The sequence below is a fragment of the Daphnia magna genome, linkage group LG1 (assembly GCF_020631705.1).
Source record: "Daphnia magna isolate NIES linkage group LG1, ASM2063170v1.1, whole genome shotgun sequence".
In the NCBI taxonomy this organism is placed as follows: Eukaryota; Metazoa; Arthropoda; class Branchiopoda; order Diplostraca; family Daphniidae; genus Daphnia; species Daphnia magna.
Genome location: NC_059182.1, coordinates 18,506,119 through 18,514,743, shown reverse-complemented (window position 1 = coordinate 18,514,743; position 8,625 = coordinate 18,506,119). Strand labels below are relative to the sequence as shown.

The 8,625-nt window shown below is 41.0% G+C and overlaps 1 long non-coding RNA gene and 1 pseudogene across 1 annotated transcript; both read left to right on the top strand.

The window, feature by feature from the left end:
• The first annotated feature begins 348 nt into the window (after positions 1-348).
• On the top strand, positions 349-2,351 carry LOC123470784. Its single transcript, XR_006644623.1, has 2 exons — positions 349-1,938; positions 2,015-2,351. It is a non-coding gene; the product is annotated as an uncharacterized LOC123470784 (long non-coding RNA).
• Positions 2,352-5,822: 3,471 nt separating this feature from the next.
• On the top strand, positions 5,823-7,338 carry LOC123475930 (annotated as a pseudogene).
• The last annotated feature ends 1,287 nt before the right edge of the window (positions 7,339-8,625 follow it).

Sequence of the window (8,625 nt, the reverse complement as noted above, 5' to 3'; positions counted from 1 at the left end):
TTATGACTTTATGCATATTGTTCGAATTTCCTTTCCACATTTTTGTTCTGTTCTGTTTGCCGTGTTGCGTGTTATATACATTTTTCGACAAACCAAACGAAAAAAAAACAAACAAAACAAAACACAAAAGAGATACACACTTTACAGGCGACACGTGCCGCTGTCTCATTTTTCTCTACACCTGAGCAGGTGAAATTACCTTGAATAATCGCAACAAGGAGAAGGGGAGCGAAAGGGAAACCATACGGGGGAGGAAAGAAGCGATACCTTTTGATCTTCTTTCATTTTCTTTAATTCATTTTCTCTCTCTCTTTTTGTTTGTTTAATAGTTGAACGACTGGGAAATAAAAAAAAAACGCCCCCAACAACGGTAACGACTTGTGTGAGGTTGTACGTTACCCTTACCTCGCTGTTTATTGTTTTTTTTTTTTTTCCTCCTTTTACTGGGTTTCTTGTTTGAGTTTATTATTAGCCGTAGAGTCTCTCGTGTTTCAGCGCATATCTTGTTCCATGCACACAAGAAACTTGGGGTGTAGGGGAAACAACTGGAACGTTCCATCTCATTATCGAATATCGATAATGAGTTTGAAATTCGGTATAGCATCGCCCAAACGGCTAGTTGGCTAAAGCAGTTTCGTATCACATAAGTCTCAAGAAATTCCGAAAAAGAAAGCCAGTCCTTCTTGAAACGGCCCTCGGAGAGTACATAAGTACATTTAATGGACCTACGTACAGATGGGGAGAATCTTTTGCTGACGTCAAAGACATGACGATCTCAAGTTTTCCCCTTTTTGCAGTCGACTACAAGCCCCCCCTTCCCCTGTTTTTTATTTTTTTTGTTTTGTTTTGCCACCTCCACATCGCGACGGCGACGCCCTGGTGGAAACGACGTCACCAGTTGTCTCATTCCCATTGGTATTTTTTCTTCTTCATTTTCTCCAGAAGAAAAGAACAGCTTTTGCACGGTCTCTATCGAGTCGTGTGCGTGCGCTTTTATTGCCTTACGTATTCTATCACATCGATGCATAGTGGCAGTGTGTGACGATAGACGATGACGTCAATAGGAATTGTTAAATATGCGGGTGAACAGCCAGAATAATAATATGCCAGTTCCCTTATTCAACGTTTTTTTTTTGTTTCTTGTTTTGTTTCCACCGTATAGAACAATGGAGAAAGATGTGACGGATCGGGGACCCATCCGCGTTTAAAAAAAAAAAATATCCAGCTGCATATCATTTAAGCTTAAAGTATATCCATTTCTCAACAACACAGGCAGAGATCTAATAAGAGGATAACAAAAAAAAATAAAACGGCACCTGCACCACTCGCTTTCCTATTTAGTCGTCTATATCTTCCCCGCACAGTGGCAATCTCCGTTCCGAGTGATCCAGCGGATCAAGTGCGACAGCGTTAGTCTAGCACTCGTATTGCAAGACTCTCGGCATGATGCGATGTGATCCATTAACATTACACTCCGCCAACATTCGTTGAATTTCTATTATTTTTCCATTCGTTCTTATTCCTAGGCAACTAAGATCATTGAAAACAGGCGTTGGTTCTACCTTGTTGTGTGTGTGTGTCGTGTGCTGCCACCACCTTCAAATTCTATACGCATCGTCTGTAGATGGGCCGTCCGTGTTCCGGCCCACAGACGACTCTCGCTCCCCCATCATCGTACACAAGTGTGTAGTACTATCTGCCCCGTTGGCTTTCTTTGTCAATCGTTCGCTAGACTCGGACGAGTCAAGATCTCTCTCGGTTTATTGCACCGTTTCTCTTAAATCACGTCGCTTGTAATTCCGAAGATTTTGGCTCATTTGTTTTTCAATCTGTTTAAGCACCATCAGTCGTTTCAGTGTCGTTTCAAACTGTTCATTCTCTCGCTCGGCTATACTGTTTTTAAAACATCCATCATGACAACCGTTTACTTGACTACCGGTAAGTTTTTTTGTTTGTTTTTTTATTATTATTATTATACAAAGAGTTGATCGGTTCTTTTTGTGTGGGACACTAGACACAGTGCAGGTGATTGGACGTCACGCGTTAAGTCATTTGAATGATCTTGAAATAGTTTTGCTGATTATGTGTTTACGTCAAAATCGGAAGGTGACACAAAGGGTTTTTTTTTTTTCTTTTTGACGTCAATTCAGTTGTCGCCCTTTTGACATCGACATGCCACTGTGACTTGTCGCCAAGGGGCTTCACGTTCATCTTTAAAACAAAAGGGAGAACGAAAGGCACAAAACTATTTTTTGTTTTAAATAGCCGTGCGTTTCTCGTGAAAATTCCATTCGTATTTTTCTTTGTGAATAGTGTGCCAATAGCAGTAATGCAATTTTCTTTTTTCATTTTATTTATTTAGTTCTTTTTGCTTGAAAAAAAAAACAAACGAAAACGAGTGCATTGTAACATATTTTCCTTGTTATTGGGCGAGACGCCGCGTCGTCTTTGTTCGTTTATTATCGCTTCCGTACGACCGTGACCATTTCAAAGTGTAAGGCTTGTGTACGATGCAAAGCACGAAAGGCTTCCACGTAACACATTTTTCTCTGTACGCCCAATATTCCAAGAAGGGCGAGGACATTTTCGCCCATTTCACTTGTAATCGCATTAGTATTCAACAAGAACGACACGAACGTGAATCTGAACGCCAGTGAGGATTGTGCATGTGATACACGCACAGATACCAAACCGTAAAGAATTATGGCACATTGAATTCCATCGAGAGTAATTATTATACCTAGATATCTTGTCTTTTTTAATACGAAAAAAAAACAAACATTTGATTGTCTTTTTGATGCAAAATTTGTTCTTTAAATTTAAAAAAGGAGCCTCCAGCTTCATATTATTTTACGACATGTGGATTACGCTGCACCATCTGCTCTTCCGTTCGTCAAGTTTATCGATCACTTTCAAACGTGTCTAGAAGATGAACGCGGATTTCGTATCGACTTGGGATTTTACTTTCAATCCATTTCTTTATGATAATATGCCACACAATTTTCATCCAACTTTTGTCTTTTCCCCATTTTTCAAACTGATCCAATCGGCAGATTTTAAGTATAGGGAAAAGTTCAACGTACAGAGTAGCACAGCCGCAGTTCGGCAGTTGTCAGTTCGATAGACTTGTTGTTTTTTTTCTTCTTCTGGAGTTGGGGTATAGCGATCAATGTTGTCGCCAAGAGGGCGGATGCGGGCGAAACATTTTTCAAGTGCTTGGCCGTCTGCGTTGTTATAGATATAGGCCCAAGAGCTTGCGGGAGGTTCGACTGTTTTTAATCCCAATCACATGGCACGTGTCCAGCGTTTGATGACGTCACTACAGTCTTGACGTTTTGCTTCTGCCCTGCGCCCACCAGCACACACTCGATCCATTAGCGATTCTATTTTCAGACCCTGACGGAGTGAAGTAAAAAAGAAAACTGGATTGGAAACTCTTACCGGCAAAAAAAGTCTTCGTCTCCAACTCCCGCATGTTTTTGTTTGTTTTTCGTACACACAACAACTACAGAAGGAGGTGGGCGGGGTGGGGAGGCAGTTGAAATCTAACGCATTCCTTCCGCACGAGCCACGAAGAAAAAGTTGGACACGTCGATGTTGTCGAGACTTTCAAAGAAGACAAATAAATCAACAGAAAGTGGAAAGAACGTTGTCTGTTTTGTTGGCGCCACATGACATCGCAAAGATTCGTGTAGCTTCCGGAAATGATTGAGTGTTATTTCAATCATTTCTTGGAAACAATTTTACGCTTTTTGTTTGTTTATTCCGTAGTTTCTCTATTGCTAAGTGGGCGATGCCTTCCAGGGCTAACTTATTACGCATAACGACCGACTCAATTGCGTCCCTCGTTCACGTAAACCGGCACTTTTTTCTTTAAATTTCCCATAAGGTTTTCGGAGAAAGGCGTTCAAGAATTGATTGATTGCTTTCCAGTCTTTGCTAGTCCAGGGAAATCTCCGCCAGGTATTCCAGTAGAAGAAGAAGAAGAAAAGAAAAAAACAGCAGGTGTATACGACAAGCTATAAAACATAATAATAATGTCAGGGGAAAAGGATGGAGCGATGACGCATATGCGAAAACCGGGGGCCCCCCACGCACAGCCCGTTTCTTGTTAAAAACGAATTCTTTGTTGCCTGGGCCACCTTCAAATATTTTAGTAGCAGCCATTTCTTATATTTTCTCCTTCTATATTTCTCGACTCTTTTGTTGATTGGTCTAACGTGACGGACGCCAACGAGCAGCTCATATCCCGTTTAGAAGGTGGACTGACGTCATTTTGTCGGGAGTTTGAAGTCTACTATCTTGGTATATCTCCTTTCTTTATTTTGTTTTCCCCTCCTTCCCCAAATACCTTGGCTATACTATAACAGGCATGCCCGGGTTTCGCTGATTTGCGTCATCACTAGCAACTCGACGCTTCGTAGGCTATACCGAATGGCAAAGGGGATCGAGTTCATGGTGTCCGCATATGCCCCCCCCGTCCAGCGGCTCACATGCGTTGAACAAAGAAACAAATCTTTCCCAATCACATCGAGAAAATGGCTGCGCTAGATCTTTGGTCAGGAGGATTTTGTTTTATTCGTTGCTTTTCCTTTTTCAAAATAAAAAAAAATAAGCAATGCAAGACACGAGTGCTATGGATAAACCCCCCGTAACGGGCGTTTCCCCCATTTTTTTTCCTTCAAAATGTTATTTTGTTTTGAAGATACCAAGATACGGCAGATATTTTAAAGATAAAAGCCTCGAGTTCTGATATGCTCGACGAGATTTCTATCGATCGTGACGTAAAATCCCGATCTGGGTGACAAAATCAGCTAGACGCTGTTTTAACGCAGAGTTTATTGTGTCACATTCTATTGCAACTAAAATTGCACAAGTACGTGTTGTTCGAACTACAGCAGATTGCGTCAGTCGGATTGACACGCAGCTGGTCAGCTTTGGGCCGCAGCAACAAACACGCAGAGCCAGCGCTGCTTTCATTTAACTCATTGACGTCAGTTTGCGCATTGTGTATGCGTGTTCTTTTTGTTTTCTATCTTTGGTCGCCGCCACTGTTATCTTAAAAATGTCCCCCTGGATGGCTCCTTTCGGAAGGCGAGTATCCGTCTAGGCACAGCTTGTCTGTTGTACAGTTAAACTCCATCCCGTCATATTTGTTTTTATCTAGCCATTTTTCCTTCCTCTATATACATGGCTCTTAAAAACAAAAAAAAAGACAAAAGTTATGCAACCAGATGGCGGTAGACTATCGATAGGTTATCTCACCGAAGAAAGAAATCGATACTTTTTCCCTATATCGGTTGGGTAAGAATGGTAAATGAAGAACGTTTGCCAATGTTGAAGCGATGTGGTCGTTTGTTACTCATGTTTGATTTGCTTGTTGTTTCAGGCTCGGAGTTATCCATGTGTGGAATGAATGGCGCTGCCGCCGGGGCTAATGGCGAACGACCCAAATTGCAATCATGTGTCAGGTATGCAGTCGTTCTATTTTAATTTGACAATAAAATGCGGATGATTACAGCATCCCAGCCGTTAAGCCAAGAACTTTGTCGTATAATCCCGCACGAGGCCAAATCCCAAACGAATGTTAATTAACCGTCAAATTTAAATGATTAATGATGCAATTTTTTTGAAAACGATGAATGGCAATGCACGCCGTATAATGTTGCTTTTTAGCCACCGCGGTTGATGAGATCAATGTTTTTCGACTCCTTCCTCCCGATGCTATAAATAGCAACCGGCACATCCCCGCTAGCCTCTTTTACTGCCCGCCCTATGACGTAAAAGAAACCGAACACACATCAGTTGGCGAGTGTTGAATAATGATACAGAAAAAGATGCCGAAACCCAAGGCCAACGGGAGTGATGACAGAGCCAAGAAGGTCTGATGGATTGACGATCAAATCTCCGATGCGGTTCATTTATTTTATTTTTTTATACCGGCAGTCGATTCCATAGCGGGAAATTGGGAATTTCTTTTTTTGGCCAAAAGGTTTTAGCGGTTGGCAAAAAAAGGTGGGGAAAAACATCTGATTATTATGATGAAAACTATATACAAGGCTATCGGTAGCTTGCCTTGAGTTTCTATTTCCGTGGTACGTTCCCATAAGAATATTCGACGTCATTACGGAGCCTCCAAGCGTCTCTGCTGTGTGCGTAATAAATACCAGGAATATATTGCTTTGGCTAACTCAATTTTTTTCCTCTCTTTTAACATGTACGAACTCGTTAACATGGTCGGCCATCAACAGCATCGTCGTTGACGACGTAGACGGTGACTGCGACAATAACGGTGGCAGTCATTATTACTCCGACTCGCATCATCACCATCAGTTCCATATTCAGCATCAAACGTCATCGGACGGCCAGGAGAGTAACGAGGTGTTTGACGACAACGCCGACGCCCGTTCAGACATCAGCCAGTGCTCGAGGGTAGCCGCGGGTCGACGTCGCGGGAGGAAAGCGAGGACCAGACTTCAACAGATCAAGGCAAGTCTCACACAGTTATTCGTTTGCTCGTTAGAAAAAAGGAAATGAATTTTCACCGTCCTCTTCCTACGCCTCAAAGTTTGTTATCTATATATTGCGCAGAAGTGTAGTGTGTACAGCGCGGCAGCGAATGTGTCTTGTAAACAGGTCAGGAAAATAGAAATCTACGTCATCACAACTGTTGATGATCTCTGGCCAATCTCTTTTCGCACAAACAGCGAAAAACAGTTTGGCCCATTTTGTTTTCAATTGTTTTGGGTCTTTTTCTCTCGGGCCTCAATTTTCCATCCCATTAAGCAAGACGAGGAAGAATTTCAAAGCAATTGCGAGTTGGTCCGCCCTTTTTTTGACCCCATTTCAACCGCATACATTCCTCCTGTGATCGTTTCGATTTTTTTCCTTAATTTTCAAAAAACAACAAAAACAAAACGAAAAAGCCGAAATCTATTTTGGGAAATTCTGGGGAAATTGCGCAATGCTGTAACCATGGCAACTATTTGGACCGCCGACCGCCCTACGAGACCATTGAATTTATTTATTTTTTGTTTCAATTATTTGTGAGGATCCATTTAACAAACAATCTTGGCGTGGTTTGTGTCTACTGTGGAATGCAGGACGAGGTTCGCCATCGACGAGATGAATTTGCCCGACTCTCACGAACAAGTACAAGTCGTCCGTGAATTGAGACGCATCGAGAGCTCTGGTGAGCTCCAGTCACTCGTCGAGACGCCATCCGGTGGACGGACCGAAGAAGCTCCTTCTCTAGGACTTAAACAGGAGGAATGAAGACGAATAATATTTTAATCACGTGCAACTCCGCGGACGGAAATGTGTATTTTTTTTTTATTTTTTTTAAGAGGGAAACAACCAGCAATTTCGTGGAAAAGGAAAATGAAATGGAAGCCATTGATTGTGGATTATAAAAGAGAGAAAAAAAACCGAAAAAAAAGGATTTAATTTTTGTTTTTCCTTTTGCAATTGAAAACCGAACGAACAGAAAGGATTTTGTCGATGTAAGAAATTTCCAGAGTAGGGCATAGTGTGACGACACGCCGTCGCTACTCATTTTCTTTTTCATCCCTGCTTTAGACCGTTTCTTTTTGAAACTTGTTTGCCAATTTTCATTTGTCCATTCGTTTCTATTTTTATTTTTCATCCCAATGAACGACTGGCTTATATGTACGATATATAAAATATTTTGTTTGTGTTTTTACGCCGGGACCGGACATCATGTAGTCATCGCTTGACTTGAAGTAACTGGTGACGTTTCATTAACAGACGCTATCATTTTAGCCACCAGAATATTATTTTCTAGTCGAGTAAAGGAAAAAAACAAAGGTGACCTTCAATGTTCTTCTGAAAAGATTATTATTTACAACACCAGAAAAGAAACATTTTAACCTCCTCCCCCCTTCCAAATAAAAGAAATGTGTGGTGCTGAGAGTTATATATATAAGAAAATGCGACATGCGTGCGCGAATGAATGATTGAATTAATTTGCATTAGCTAGTAGTATTACATCAATGCGTGTTATACATCTATATACATGCCATCAATATATAATGTGTGCCTTGCTGTGTATATGTTGGTTTTGACGAGCCGAAAACAGAAATGAACCGCAGACCATCTACTATATTATATCGATAATGACCTGTACCAACACGCCATTCATATATGCAGAGTAGAGTGAAGACTGTGTTACCACCCTACCAACTGATATCAGCGAACCTCTCAATTCATTTCTCCCTCCTCTGCTAATATACATAACGCACGATCCCTTTAGCTTACAAATACTTGCATTGTATAGGTCTATCGATTGCAAGGTTTTCTTTGGCCATCATGTCCAACAGCCAATCTTGTAACGAACTAAGCAGAAGCAGCAGCAGCAATACAAAGTAGATGTCGGCATTTTTATGCTCTATTTTCAGCCACATACTTTATTTCGGATAAAGTATTCGGAAATGGCTTTAAGTATTGTTGATTTGCCGTGTATATCGTAGATTACATCAACAGTGAAAAAAAAATAAAAACAAAACGGTTGGTTATTATATACAAAAAAAACTTGAAACAAAAATGAAACTGGGATCTTGATTTATTAAACATAAACAAAATATCATAATGTGTTTTATTGGTCGT